Source organism: Diadema antillarum, unplaced genomic scaffold (genome assembly GCF_040938485.1).
Source record: "Diadema antillarum isolate AM-2024a unplaced genomic scaffold, OU_Dant_1.0 seq00000775_RagTag, whole genome shotgun sequence".
Taxonomy (NCBI): Eukaryota; Metazoa; Echinodermata; class Echinoidea; order Diadematoida; family Diadematidae; genus Diadema; species Diadema antillarum.
The window spans coordinates 1,607,501-1,622,906 of record NW_027271664.1 but is presented as its reverse complement, the minus strand read 5'-3'; positions in this window follow the sequence as shown (position 1 = coordinate 1,622,906).

Genomic DNA, 15,406 nt, shown 5'->3' with positions numbered 1-15,406 from the left:
AATTCCTTGAAAGCTGTTTGGATAACCTGTTTCTGCCGAGAAAAGGAGTTGATAAACACAGCCAATGACAGCAGCATGAAACAATGAAAAGCCTGGAGAGAATAAACCGTTTGAAGGATGATAGGAAGGTGTATCGTTGTTACTGTATGACTCGACGTCCTCGCAGAATCATAGGCTGCGTTTATCAACTTTCCCCAATTTAAACGACTTTCGAAAGCCCTTTCGATAGCCCTTTCGATAGCCCTTTCCATAGCCCTTTCGAAAGCCCTGTCCACTCCCTGTACTATTAATGTGCCGCTTGTTTTCGTCGGCTGCGTTTATCAACTTTCGATAGCCCTTTCCACTGCCCTTTCGAGAGCCCTTTCCAAAGCCCTGACTGCCTGTACTATCAATGTGCCGCTTGCTTTCTAAAGAAGGGACGGCGAAAAGCAATTACCATCATAAAGACATATCTTCCTTTGAGAGTGACGAGTCATGACACAATGCCACATGAATCAATTGTGAGTGTCTTCCTATCTGTGAGGCAGCTCCAGGTTAGCACATACTTCAAATATTTCTGAGTGGCGGCATGAGACATGGGATCAAAGGGAATGAGACTGTTGTTACTCTATTTCTCAAACCTTGTTAGTCCATGGGCTAAGACCCGAAAAATGGGTTGTTGGTACCACCTGAGGTGGCAAAACCTTTTTGGTGTCATTTTGTTTGTCGGGCATAGATACGCTTATCAAGCTATGATAGCATTTCCAAATGGGTAGCTTAGTCATAATAAATTATTTTTTAACCAAATTGGTCTCGTTTTTATATCCCTATACTTCTGAATCGAAACTAACCGCTATAGAAAGAAGAGCACTGTCTTCCGTATGTCCACAGGTGTTCTGTTGTAAACGCGGTGCGCTTAGTCTTTATTCAAGGCAGCGAAGGGAATATCCAAAGGGTTATGATGTCCACACCTGTCACGCAGTGCGCTTAGTCTTTATCTAGACCAATGTACCGTTATCATATCTAAAGTTCCTCATAAAAGGGATTATCTATACTGTTTTTATACTACCCTCTCAACAAATACATCAGTTTTAAACAAAAATCACTCTGTTCATTTACAATGTTATTAATTATAATGTATTGTAGTGTACCGGTACATTGTTTTTGCATTATCTTTTATTGTTGGATGGAAATAAAGCGACATTGGCGTGGTGTTAGCGTTTTCACCGTAGCGTTTTCGCCGGAAAATGATAAATAATTGAAAAATACGGTAAAATTCACGAGGAATTGCTTTTTTTTTTGTTTTTAGATAAAAGGATATACACTGTATCATAACCTTTGGATATTCCCTTCGCTGCCTTGAATAAAGACTAAGCGCACCACGTTTACAACAGATCACACGTGAACATACCATAGAGCTGCATTTTACAGCTCTATGGAACATAAAGAAGACAGTGCCCTTCTTTGTATAGCGGTTAGTTTCGATTCAGAAGTAAAGGGATATAACAACAAGACCAAATTAGTTAAAAATTCATTTATTTTGACTAAGCTACTCATTTGGAAATGCTATCATAGCTTGATTAAGCGTATCTATACCCGACAAACAAAATGACACCAAAAAGGTTTTGCCTCCTCAGGTGGTACCAATATCTGGCCTGGCCCATGGACTATGTTGGTGAGGGAAACACCTCCTTGCTTGTTCCAATCATATGCGTGCATTACACACAGCTGTATGTATACACCTGTGTACACGTACTCGTGTGCACTTTACGTGGCGCGCGTCTTTTCAGAAACTGGAAACGCATGGTTGCGTAACCGCAGTAGGGCGACCTAAAGGGCTTTCAAAACAGCTTTGCGTTTATCAACTTCGAAAGGCTTTTACAAACAGGTTTCTGATAACCTGTTTAGGAAACCTGTTTGGATCGTCACAAATTTGGGGCTTTCGAAAAGGCTTTCCTAAGGGTGGGATTTCACGGAGCACGCGAACGATTTGCGAATGACGCGAATGGCAAAATCCAGCATTCGCATTTTAGTCTGCAAAAGATCGCCAAACAAACGTGAGGGTTCGGAAGCGTCGTCAATTGTTCGCGAATGTCGTTTTTACTTCGGCGATAATTTCAAAAAAGTTTGAAATTTTTTGCGAACCTTTTCCGCACACTTAGTCGGGATTTGCTCGTGAATTGTTCTCGAAAGTGTCTTTAAAGCTTCGTCATATGCGCAAGACCTTCGCAAGACACGCGCGATGTTCGCAAAATGTTCGTGAAACCCCAAACAGACTCCGAAACTTCGGAGAATGTCTCGCGTATGTTACGCGAAATCTGCGAATTTTTTCCGATCATTTTACGACGTAATCGCGAACTGTTCGCGTACCTTTTGAGACATTCTCGCGAACGTTTAGCGCACGTTTGAGGGATGTATGCCCTGTACGTTTTCTACAAATAAAAATCGTAGTATACATCTAAACATCAAACAATTAAATATTAACAACTATAGTAACGGAAGAAATTAAAGACTAGCAAAGAGAAAGAATATTTGACATACAAAAAAAAAATCGCAGAATACACTTAAAATCAATCTTTTAAAATCCATTTTTCATGAAAATTACAAATTCCATCAACTTGATATTGACATATGTTAAGGGTAGCAATTATTCTTCCTGCTTTCTGAAAGCGGTTGGTCCATTGCTCTTTCATAATTCTAGAAGTGAATTTTTGTTGAATTTCCTTTATATTTTCTTTGTATTGTTGTCCATTCATACGTCATATCCTCTAGTAGTCTCCTCATCCCGCGGTTCCAACACCAAAACTTAAAAAATTTATAACTTTTGCATCGATTGTCCGATTTTCCTCAAACTTTCACTGATGTGTTCTACTAATGTTGCTGCTTTCACTCACTCCACTTTGTTCTTTGGGTTTACCTTCCCTTTAAGTATGTAAATTTCATTTGAACTATAGAGATTATGTGTTGGAGGAACTGCAAAAAAAAGGGAACAAATGCTTTACTAGTGGAGATACGTCCTAGGGGGAAAAAATGTAGGCAAACACACGATAGAGAAATGAGAGAAAAAGAAAGGAGAAATACAGGAAAGAAAAAAAAATCAACTCAAGAAAGCTTTTTGAGTTGATTTTTTTCTTGCTTCCACCTCTCCTTGCTACATTTTCTCCCATGATTATTGAAAATGTTTCGTTGTTCGCATTTCCGTCGCGTGTTCTTCGTGTACGTAACATGCTGTACTTTAGCAATGATACACACGACAATCGCACATACGTCGTGGGAACTTCGCACAAATTGCGCAAGAATAGTTTTCGGCTTCATTGTCGGAAAACATTCGGAGAAAAACTTTTCCGAATGTTGGATTTTGTCATTCGCGTCCTTCGCAAATCGTTCGCGTGCTCCGTGAAATCCCACCCTAAGGGTGGGATTTCACGGAGCACGCGAACGATTTGCGAATGACGCGAATGGCAAAATCCAGCATTCGCATTTTAGTCTGCAAAAGATCGCCAAACAAACGTGAGGGTTCGGAAGCGTCGTCAATTGTTCGCGAATGTCGTTTTTACTTCGGCGATAATTTCAAAAAAGTTTGAAATTTTTTGCGAACCTTTTCCGCACACTTAGTCGGGATTTGCTCGTGAATTGTTCTCGAAAGTGTCTTTAAAGCTTCGTCATATGCGCAAAACCTTCGCAAGACACGCGCGATGTTCGCAAAATGTTCGTGAAACCCCAAACAGACTCCGAAACTTCGGAGAATGTCTCGCGTATGTTACGCGAAATCTGCGAAGTTTTTCCGATCATTTTACGACGTAATCGCGAACTGTTCGCGTACCTTTTGAGACATTCTCGCGAACGTTTAGCGCACGTTTGAGGGATGTATGCCCTGTACGTTTTCTACAAATAAAAATCGTAGTATACATCTAAACATCAAACAATTAAATATTAACAACTATGGTAACGAAAGAAATTAAAGACTAGCAAAGAGAAAGAATATTTGATATACAAAAAAAAAATCGAAGAATACACTTAAAATCAATCTTAAAGGGAAGGTAAACCCAAGAGCAATGTGGATTGAGTGAAAGCAGCAGCATTAGTAGAACACATCAGTGAAAGTTTGAGGAAAATCGGACAATCGATGCAAAAGTTATGAATTTTTAAAGTTTTGATGTTGGAACTGCTGGATGAGGAGACTACTAGAGGTTATGACGTATGAGTGGACAACAATACCAAGAAAATATAAAGAAAATTCTGCAAAAATCCATTTTTCATGAAAATTACAAATTCCATCAACTTGATATTGACATATGTTAAGGGTAGCAATTATTCTTCCTGCTTTCTGAAAGCGGTTGGTTCATTGCTCTTTCATAATTCTAGAAAAGTGAATTTTTGTTGAATTTCCTTTATATTTTCTTTGTATTGTTGTCCACTCATACGTCATATCCTCTAGTAGTCTCCTCATCCAGCGGTTCCAACACCAAAACTTTAAAAAATCATAACTTTTGCATCGATTGTCCGATTTTCCTCAAACTTTCACTGATGTGTTCTACTAATGTTGCTGCTTTCACTCACTCCACATTGTTCTTTGGGTTTACCTTCCCTTTAAGTATGTAAATTTCATTTGAACTATAGAGATTATGTGTTGGAGGAACTGCAAAAAAAAAGGAACAAATGCTTTACTAGTGGAGATACGTCCTAGGGGGAAAAATGTAGGCAAACACACGATAGAGAAATGAGAGAAAAAGAAAGGAGAAATACAGGAAAGAAAAAAAATCAACTCAAGAAAGCCTTTTGAGTTGATTTTTTTTCTTGCTTCCACCTCTCCTTGCTACATTTTCTCCCATGATTATTGAAAATGTTTCGTTGTTCGCATTTCCGTCGCGTGTTCTTCGTGTACGTAACATGCTGTACTTTAGCAATGATACACACGACAATCGCACATACGTCGTGGGAACTTCGCACAAATTGCGCAAGAATAGTTTTCGGCTTCATTGTCGGAAAACATTCGGAGAAAAACTTTTCCGAATGTTGGATTTTGTCATTCGCGTCCTTCGCAAATCGTTCGCGTGCTCCGTGAAATCCCACCCTAAAGGGCTTTCAAAACAGCTTTGCGTTTATCAACTCGTGAAAATTCCTTGAAAGCTGTTTGGATAACCTGTTTCTGACGAGAAAGGAGAGTTGATAAACGCACCCTTTCGTAAAAGGCTTTGCTAAGGGTGGGATTTCACGGAGCACGCGAACGATTTGCGAAGGACGCGAATGACAAAATCCAACATTCGGAAAAGTTTTTCTCCGAATGTTTTCCGACAATGAAGCCGAAAACTATTCTTGCGCAATTTGTGCGAAGTTCCCACGACGTATGTGCGATTGTCGTGTGTATCATTGCTAAAGTACAGCATGTTACGTACACGAAGAACACGCGACGGAAATGCGAACAACGAAACATTTTCAATAATCATGGGAGAAAATGTAGCAAGGAGAGGTGGAAGCAAGAAAAAAATCAACTCAAAAAGCTTTCTTGAGTTGATTTTTTTTTCCTGTATTTCTCCTTTCTTTTTCTCTCATTTCTCTATCGTGTGTTTGCCTACATTTTTCCCCCCTAGGACGTATCTCCACTAGTAAAGCATTTGTTCCTTCTTTTTTTTTTTGCAGTTCCTCCAACACATAATCTCTATAGTTCAAATGAAATTTACATGCTTAAAGGGAAGGTAAACCCAAAGAACAATGTGGAGTGAGTGAAAGCAGCAACATTAGTAGAACACATCAGTGAAAGTTTGAGGAAAATCGGACAATCGATGCAAAAGTTATGAATTTTTAAAGTTTTGGTGTTGGAACCGCTGGATGAGGAGACTACTAGAGGATATGACGTATGAGTGGACAACAATACAAAGAAAATATAAAGGAAATTCAACAAAAATTCACTTTTCTAGAATTATGAAAGAGCAATGGACCAACCGCTTTCAGAAAGCAGGAAGAATAATTGCTACCCTTAACATATGTCAATATCAAGTTGATGGAATTTGTAATTTTCATGAAAAATGGATTTTTGCAGAATTTTCTTTATATTTTCTTGGTATTGTTGTCCACTCATACGTCATAACCTCTAGTAGTCTCCTCATCCAGCAGTTCCAACATCAAAACTTTAAAAATTCATAACTTTTGCATCGATTGTCCGATTTTCCTCAAACTTTCACTGATGTGTTCTACTAATGCTGCTGCTTTCACTCAATCCACATTGCTCTTGGGGTTTACCTTCCCTTTAAGATTGATTTTAAGTGTATTCTGCGATTTTTTTTTTGTATATCAGATATTCTTTCTCTTTGCTAGTCTTTAATTTCTTTCGTTACTATAGTTGTTAATATTTAATTGTTTGATGTTTAAATGTATACTACGATTTTTATTTGTAGAAAACGTACAGGGCATACATCCCTCAAACGTGCGCTAAACGTTCGCGAGAATGTCTCAAAAGGTACGCGAACAGTTCGCGATTACGTCGTAAAATGATCGGAAAAACTTCGCAGATTTCGCGTAACATACGCGAGACATTCTCCGAAGTTTCGGAGTCTGTTTGGGGTTTCACGAACATTTTGCGAACATCGTGCGTGTCTTGCGAAGGTCTTGCGCATATGACGAAGCTTTAAAGACACTTTCGAGAACAATTCACGAGCAAATCCCGACTAAGTGTGCGGAAAAGGTTCGCAAAAAATTTCAAACTTTTTTGAAATTATCGCCGAAGTAAAAACGACATTCGCGAACAATTGACGACGCTTCCGAACCCTCACGTTTGTTTGGCGATCTTTTGCAGACTAAAATGCGAATGCTGGATTTTGCCATTCGCGTCATTCGCAAATCGTTCGCGTGCTCCGTGAAATCCCACCCTAAAGGGCTTTCAAAACAGCTTTGCGTTTATTAACTCGTAAAAATTCCTTGAAAGTTGTTTGGATAGCCTGTTTCAGCCGAGAAAAGGAGTTGATAAATACAGCCATAGACACATGAGTAGTCTTTACGTTACAATTGTTTCCGTCTACATTCAAATAATGAGTTGTGACTTGCAAATGCAAATTACTGCACCACCGCCTTGCTTTTTGCGGTCTTTGCCAGCAAGGAAGTGATCACAAACACCTATCACATTTTCGCACACAGAGTCGTCCAGTGTCATTCTCGGTTAGAATATCTTTTAGTATCTTTACTCTATTCCATTTTATCGTAAATGAAGGATTCATTGTGCCGCATTACAAACTGTAGCATTGTGAAGTCGCACACGTAGCGTGCAGTGTTTGGGATTCCAAGAATTTAAAGGGACCCTGAAATCCAAATGCATGTTGATCTGTGTTGATTTATGATACCTTCAGCATCACTTTAGCGGTGAAAGGAATATCTAGAAACATTCCATATATTTTTAATGATTTTTTTTTCTGTTATTTTTCTTCAGATTACTTGGGAACACACACAAAAAATCCTTCCAAACCAATCAATATTCATATTCTTGAGATGACATCATCTGTCAATCATTGCTAAAGTGCTGAAATGTTTAACAAAAGACATTGGAATGTACCTTCCCCTCGACTCAGCATAACTTGCATGTTTCTGTCATATTAATGTGACTAACAAAAGACATGGAGAGGGAACATGCAAGTTATGCTGAGTTGAGAGGAAGGTGCATTCCAATGTCTTTTGTTAAACATTTCAGCACTTTAGCAATGATTGACAGATGATGTCATCTCAAGAATATGAATATTGATTGGTTTGAAAAGATTTTTTTGTGGGTGTTCCCAAGTAATCTCAAGAAAAATAAAAGAAAAAAAATCATTAAAAATATATGGAATGTTTCTAGATATTCGTTTCACCGCAAAAGTGATGTTGAAGGTATTATAAATCAACACCGAGACAAATCAACATGCATTTGGATTTCAGGGCCCCTTTAATATACAATGTACTGTACAAGAAACAAAACTCATGATCCCGAACATCTTAATAAAAAGAGTTTTATCGGTCTATATATATTATGATCAGTATTTAGGCCTTATGCGTTTCCTTATGGATTCAAACAATGCGTTGTGACTTACGAATCGCAAAACAAAAAAATACATTTGTTTATTTGAAGCTAAAATTAACATATCATCATTAGTTTTGTGTAGTTCTTTCTTTTATTATGGATGAATTGAATTGAATTGAATTGAATTTGCCAAAGTCTTTGTTTGTTAACCCGACACCTGTATGTGTGTCTGCGTGTCTGTGTTTCAGTGACGATCCTTTGCCTTATCCCTTCCTATCAAAACGAAATAAGATATTGTGTACAATGTTTACTTCCTGGGAATAGTACAGCGCCATACACCTGCACAACGTTACCGCATTTAAGGATCCCCCACTGAACTCTCTTTCAATCACTCCCTCTCTCCCTCTCTCTCTCTCTCTCTCTCTCTCTCTTTATCTCTCTCTCTCTCTCTCTCTCCAACTTCCCTCACTCCTCTCTGCCTGCTCGTGCAAATTTTTGTTTTGTTTTTTTTTATGGCAAAAATTTAATAATCACACTTATCGGAGAGAAACATGGTATCGTCAGTAAAGAAAATACTTTATGTGTAAAGCCCAACCGGATAACGGAAGAGACGCATTGCACTCGATTTCCATACATTTGTCAGTGCATGAAACGTGTTCATACCTATGCTTTCGTTCATGCATTGAATGTCATAATGCTGAGGAGGATTGAAGTTACAAATCATGTTATGTCAATATCAAATGTGACCGTGCACCTCAAAACGAACATAAAGTCGCACACACTGATTTTGCGTGAGGACTGAAAATAAGTAAAATGGGTCAACCTTGCCGAACTTGACTTTTTCATATTTTCTGAAAGAGCAGGTCTTCTTTTACATCATGCCAAAATTTGGTATCATAAAACGGGCAGGAAAGTGTGTTTTTTTAGCAGTTTATCTCGAACATTTTTGGTAGAATAGTGTGATTAGGTGTGTCTTTAGAATCCCTCTTTCATTTCTAAAAAAACCTTGTCCACACTCTTCACTTTCAACTCTAATAACTTTTGAAAAGATAGTGTTACTGCTTTGAACGTTGGGATTAATTATGGACAGAATGTGTTAATGAGGCATGCTTAATTTCAATTTAGTTTGATAATCCCTTCATTGTTGTTACTCTGGTGGTTTACTTCCTGTTTTTTGTCCCATTCATCGCACAGCCAGCACGGTTGGGTAAAGATTAAGCGCTTGAATAGACACTGTACTTCAGAGCCTCTTTTCTCAGTTCACACTTTTCCTGAGTTTGTGTTTTCTTTCCAATATTTAGATAGGTTAGGAGAGTCCATTTGATTTGAGTTATGCATCATTTTAAAGCTTAAAGTCTGCTCTTTCAGAATATGGTATTAACTAAAAATTCATGTCTGGCGACTTTGTGTTTGTTTTGAGGTGCACTGTCACAAATAGAATAGGATTGATTTGCTAAAGGAGTCATTGCATAAACCTACAATACACATCAGGCTCTTTATCTTTTCTCGAAAATACAAATACATTCCTCTCCCAACAATAAATCACTAATTTCAATAAAAGTCAAAGACAACATAGGCTATACCTGGCACGATGATTCTAAGGTGGCGGCTGTTGAGATGAAACTATCGGGCAAGTAGGGGCACCACAGACTGAACTTCGAAAGACGTTGCATAGCACACACCCATTGGGCCAAGTCTTTTCCAACCGAGGACTGACGTAGAAAATCATCGCCGCTGCTAAAATATAAATTCAGATCTTCAATCTAAAGAAAATAACGGGAAAGACATGTGAAACTGAAATTTAGAGATTAATGAAATGATGTGAACTTTGGAAGAAGGAATAATTGAACAAAAAGAAAAGAGATCATTGTAGAGGAGGATCGTAGACTACCAACTGGACCCCATGGAAGACCAGATTAACGTAGCTGAATATGGGCTATCCAGCCATCTTCTCAGATCGAAGAAAAAAAGAAGAAGAATAAAACAAACAAACAAAAATCATACCTAATGATGTAATGTGCGGACATTCTAAAGCTATAGACGTAAGATCAAGCAACATTTTTTTTTTTTTACTTAATCGACACACTGATATGATTATGTAGCGACAACAATAATAACGACGTTATTGGAAGCAGTATAATTTACTCTCATTTTATACATATGAGTGTTGAGACCCAACCAGTTGAGTCAGTGGATGAAAGATGACTTCGTCATTCCCTACAGTCCGTGATCCTCATACTTAATGGCAGCAGTTAATATCACTTGCTTTTCTACTGTTCTTGGTCAGGTGCGGACCAATACAATTTATTGTAAGTCATAACGATCCACATGTACGCTGACTAAATCAAAGTAAGAAATGATGTCATAAAACATAATGAATAATGGATGAAATTGTTAAAAGAATAAGATAACCCCTATGTACTAAAAAAAAAGAGCGGGACAAAACTGGACGAAATAGTCGCAAAGTCTCCTTGAACACTAACAGGACATGCAAGAGGAGTAAAGTCACGGGATGTTTTATGAAGGCATTCTCCAAAGTAAAGAACACAGATTATCGTTGATGAATCTAGAGTAATATGTTTTTAAGTGGGGAATTTAACATTGTAATGTAGCTATGAAGTGCAAGCAGGGTATACAACGTACTATATTTCATATCGTTATTCGAAGTATTATATACCGCATTAACCAGGCTCCCCGACTGAACTGAAAATACGTGTGGTTCATTAAATACAATAGAACATAGAATTTCAAGCAAAAAAAAATATTTCTAAACAAATAACAAGCGCTGTAAAGGAAAAAAAAACAACAACGAAGCAACACTTCTAATGTCCTTCCTTCTACTCCACAAGAAGTAACTCCCACATTATAGCGCCCTCACGCTGTACATTGATCACTTCTGTCTGTCTGTGAATACAGTCAAACTGGTACATTGCGCTGCTCCCTGGCAAGCTTCGATTTGAGTCCCTGATATATAAATCCAATAAACTCTAATTGCTTTTCAAGCAGTTCAAAGGATCATCATGCCAGGTCAACTTCTCAAAAGATAATGCCGATATAGCTGTTTGAAGTATCTTGCTATGTAAAGTCGACTTCCACAAACTCATGCTGTCATTATGACAAACAAAATAATCATCTTCAAAATCTGCTTCCTGAAAAAGAATAATTGTCATGGTGACATAAAATCTTGCTATTCAAAATTCGTTTCCAAATGCGTCCACAGGTGTATATTTACAGATGCACTTACACTATTTTTAAGAAGTACCCTTTACAAAATGTGAATGTCATCGTATAGCAACATGAATCATAACAGTCAACTTGACTTCACGAGATACAGGTGTATTACATGTCGTTATGGCGACATAAATTATCTTGCTGAGTACAGATACAGCCAAACCTGTCTATATCGGCCATCCAAGGGAAACAACAAAAGTGGCCGCCATTGACAGGTGGCCGCCAAAGACAGGTCATTTAGCCATTTTGAATTAACATACCTGCAGCCATTTTGAATTAACATACCTGCACATTGCATGTGCAGGTATTTCCCAATGTGTTTTTTTTTTTTGCCTCATTTTATTTGTTTTCTTTTTTCCCCTATTTCTGTTCATTTGATCTTTAAAACATCATTTCGGGCCTGAAGATATGTACTGGTTCGTACCGGTTTTTATGAATGGGTTCACAAATGAGTTTGTGCGAAGTTGACGTAAGCAACAAACAATACCCAGACAAGTACCCCATTGCCCTTATTCAATGGCAGATAATCTTTGTCAAATTCTGCGCCGTTATTTCATTTTAAGAGCTGTCTGTGCCTTTGTAACCTTTATTTAGAGCGACATTACTAGAGCCTAGATCTAGCCAAGTTTAGTGGAAAGACGGCTTTTCATGGCAAAGAGCTGCATTAATTTTGTCAACCATGTCTGTGTGGTTGTGACTGAGATAGGAGTCGGTATAATTCACGCAATGAAGTAGAAAGCCAACGTATATTCATGGTTTATTACGGTTCAGCTAAATATTTGTGGCCGCTATACGCAGGTTCACCTCAGGACACACAATGGGTGGCCGCTGGCTGCGTTATGGAGAGGTGAACGCTATAATATGAAGGGTCTGACACATAAATTTTGTGCGAGGGAATTTTCATTGGCCGCTATAAGCAGGTGATCGCTATAGACAGGTGGCCGCGAAGACAGGTTTGACTGTAGTTAAATACAACTTGAAAAAACATTTTACTTGATGGCGAGATACTTGACCTGAAAATTACTTTATTATATCGAAACACGAGGTTAAAAATATTACGAATAAAAGATATCACACCTGTATTGACCTTGCATGAGGGCACTTACCTACTTGTAACTTCCTATTCTTTTGCATAATTGAAAAACGTGTGCAACATCGACGATGAATTTTACCGTGAGAGAAAAAGAAAAACGTTTCTCGCCGCTCGGGTTGTCCGTCCGTCCGTCCGTCCGTCCGTCCATCCGTCCGTAATGAATTTTGTGGACAGGGTAACTATCAAATGAAACTTGGCATGTATGTGTATTAGGGGGTAAAGTTGTGCCTATTAACTTTTGGGTGCACATGCTCAAGGTGAAAGATCAAAAGGTCAAGGTCAAATACATAAAATTTCACTATTTCCTTCATATCTATGCAATGTCTGAAGATATTTTCTTGAAACTTACTTTAAACATAAATAACCCAATTAAGATTCTCTGGTGAAAGTTTGGTTCATGAGGTCAAAGGTCAAAAGGTCAAGTAAAATATTAAAACTTAACCCTTTTTCTCTGTACCTTGGAAATTTTTCAAGGTATCTGCATGGAACATAATATATATCCCATGTACTGACTGGCAGTGATTATCTAGAGAATTTAGGGTTCATGGGGTCAAAGGTCAGGGGTCAAAGGTCAAGGGCAACACTTCAAAATTTTACTATTTCCCTCATGTTAATGCAATGCCAGCAGGATTATTTTCTTTTTTACACTAGGTGTATGCATGTATAACCTAACAGAGATTCTCTGGAGAGTTTTTCTTTTTCTTTTGTTTTTGCCTCAAAGGTCAAAAGGTCAAAGATCAAGTGAAAGCGCTGAACTACGTTTTTCCTCCATATCTCGGAAGTGGCTCAAGTTATCCTGAAACGTACTATATATATGCATGTTCTGCCTGACAGTGATTATCTTATGAATTCTAGGGTCAAAGGCCAGATGAAATGGTAACAATTTACTATTCAATTCGGAAATTGCACTTTTTTCCATACAATGTACCTTGAAAATTACTCAATGCATAAACGTACGAATGGGTGAAAGTCAATTTAAAGTCCGTAAATCCCAAGTACATGCTCTCCTATTCTCATCCAATTAAATGTAAACCTAGGTCAAGGAAGGTCAACAGCCAGCACATTTGTGACGATTTTGTCATTTTAATATTTTGCCAATTTTGTGAAAATGTAATCACACATTGTCCACATGTCTTCTTTAGACCTATTAGGAGAATCATGCATCATGGCGGAGGCATACCAGTCGCCATAGCAACATTTCTAGTTTTTCCTGATATTACACATTCTTATGATGACGATAATGCTATAATGGAAATGAGCAAGCTATTGTTTCTGAAGCATCAGAGAAGAACGCATAATAGATTTATTGTATTTTTTTTCAAACACTTCACAGGTTACAGAATGTATCGTTGCACTTTGTCCCCCCATTCTTTTCTTTCATTCTCTTTATCGCCACTTAGTGACTTGTAATGTATATGTTATATTCTTAAAATGTTGTATTCTACATAGACAATTATTTCTGAGGCTATTGTCCTCGTCAAGCGTTTGCATATGATAATAGTCTCCTGAATTTCTTTACATCGATTATTGCATAATTCGTCTTTGAGCAATAGATATAATGTAACATGTGTTTGCATAAATGTATGCACAAAATAGTTTGTTGAATGCCATTTTGCATTGTGTCAGGGGGAAAAGTAAAATATTTGAATTAGTCATTTATTTCTTTTAACTGTAGGATTCAAATTATACTGTGCTCAATTAGTTTGTTCAATTGACTTTGTATTTCATTTATATATGTGAACCTGCATCTCAAAACAAACAAAAAGTCGTCAGACATGAATTTTGAGTTAAGACCATATTCTGCAAGAGCAGACTTTAAGCTTTAAAATGATGTAAAACTCAAATCAAATGGACTCTCCTATAAATATTAGAAAGAAAGCACAAACTCAGGAAAAGTGTGAACTGAGAAAAGAGGCTCTGAAGTACAGTGTCTATTGAAGCGCTTAATTTTTACCAAACCGTGCTGGCTGTGCGATGAATGGGACAAAAAACAGGAAGTAAACCACCAGAGTAACAACAATGAAGGGATTTCTAGATTTAACTGAAATTAAAGATGCCTCATTAACATATTCTGTCCATAATTAATGCCACCTTTCAAAGCAGTAGCACTATCCTTTCAAAAGTTATTAGAGTTTAAAGTGAAGAGTGTGGACAGGGTTTTTCAGAAATGAAAAAGGCATTCTAAAGACACACCTAATCACGCTATTCTACCAAAAATGTTCGAGATAAACTGCTAAAAAAAAAAAACACTTTCCTGCCCGTTTTATGATACCAAATTTTAGCATAATGTAATTGAAGACCCGCTCTTTCAGAAAATATGAAAAAGTCAAGTTCGGCTAGGTTGACCCATTTCACTTATTTTCAGTCCTCATGCAAAATCAGTGTGTGCGACTTTATGTTCGTTTTGAGGTGCACGGTCACATATGACAAAGAAATTCAGAGATAAAATCAATCAATCATTCAATAATCAAATGATAAAAGGTGATTACTTTTGAAGGTTTTGCAGATACTTTTTTTTTAGATTGTGATCAAAGTCCCCCATTAGAAAGTCATCTTTATCATTGTTTGCCAAATGACTTAATTCCCAAGCGGACACTTTGTGCATATTGTCTTATCCCTGGATTGCCTTCTAAACGCCCATTTTTTTAATATTGACTATACCGTTCGCCATTAACGTCGGGCTTTGAACTCTGCCTTGCATTTCGGTTAAGTGGGGAGAGGAAAATTATTTTTCACTCATTCACTTCTACACGTTCGTTTTGTTCTTGTTTTTTATTGTGTGCACATGTAATGCCACTTGAATGTAGTGTATATCAACGCAGGGCTCCCTTGTATCAGGCCTTTGTAGCACTGAATGGGACTACCCTGCTTTTAAAGAAGACTTGACAAATACACAAATAAATAAAAATACATGGACACAGTGGCGAGGCTAGGATTCGGTTTCCATTTCGACAAGAGGTATTTACCCATGCATGATTTCCGCAAGAAATATTCATTGCACGTCATAATCCATTCGGTTTCTCATTGTAGTAGGAACATCCAGTGTCCTAATCATGATAGTAGTGGACCCCTATGGAAACCAGCTCTGCTGATCAGGGTGTTCCACCCCATGAAGAGGA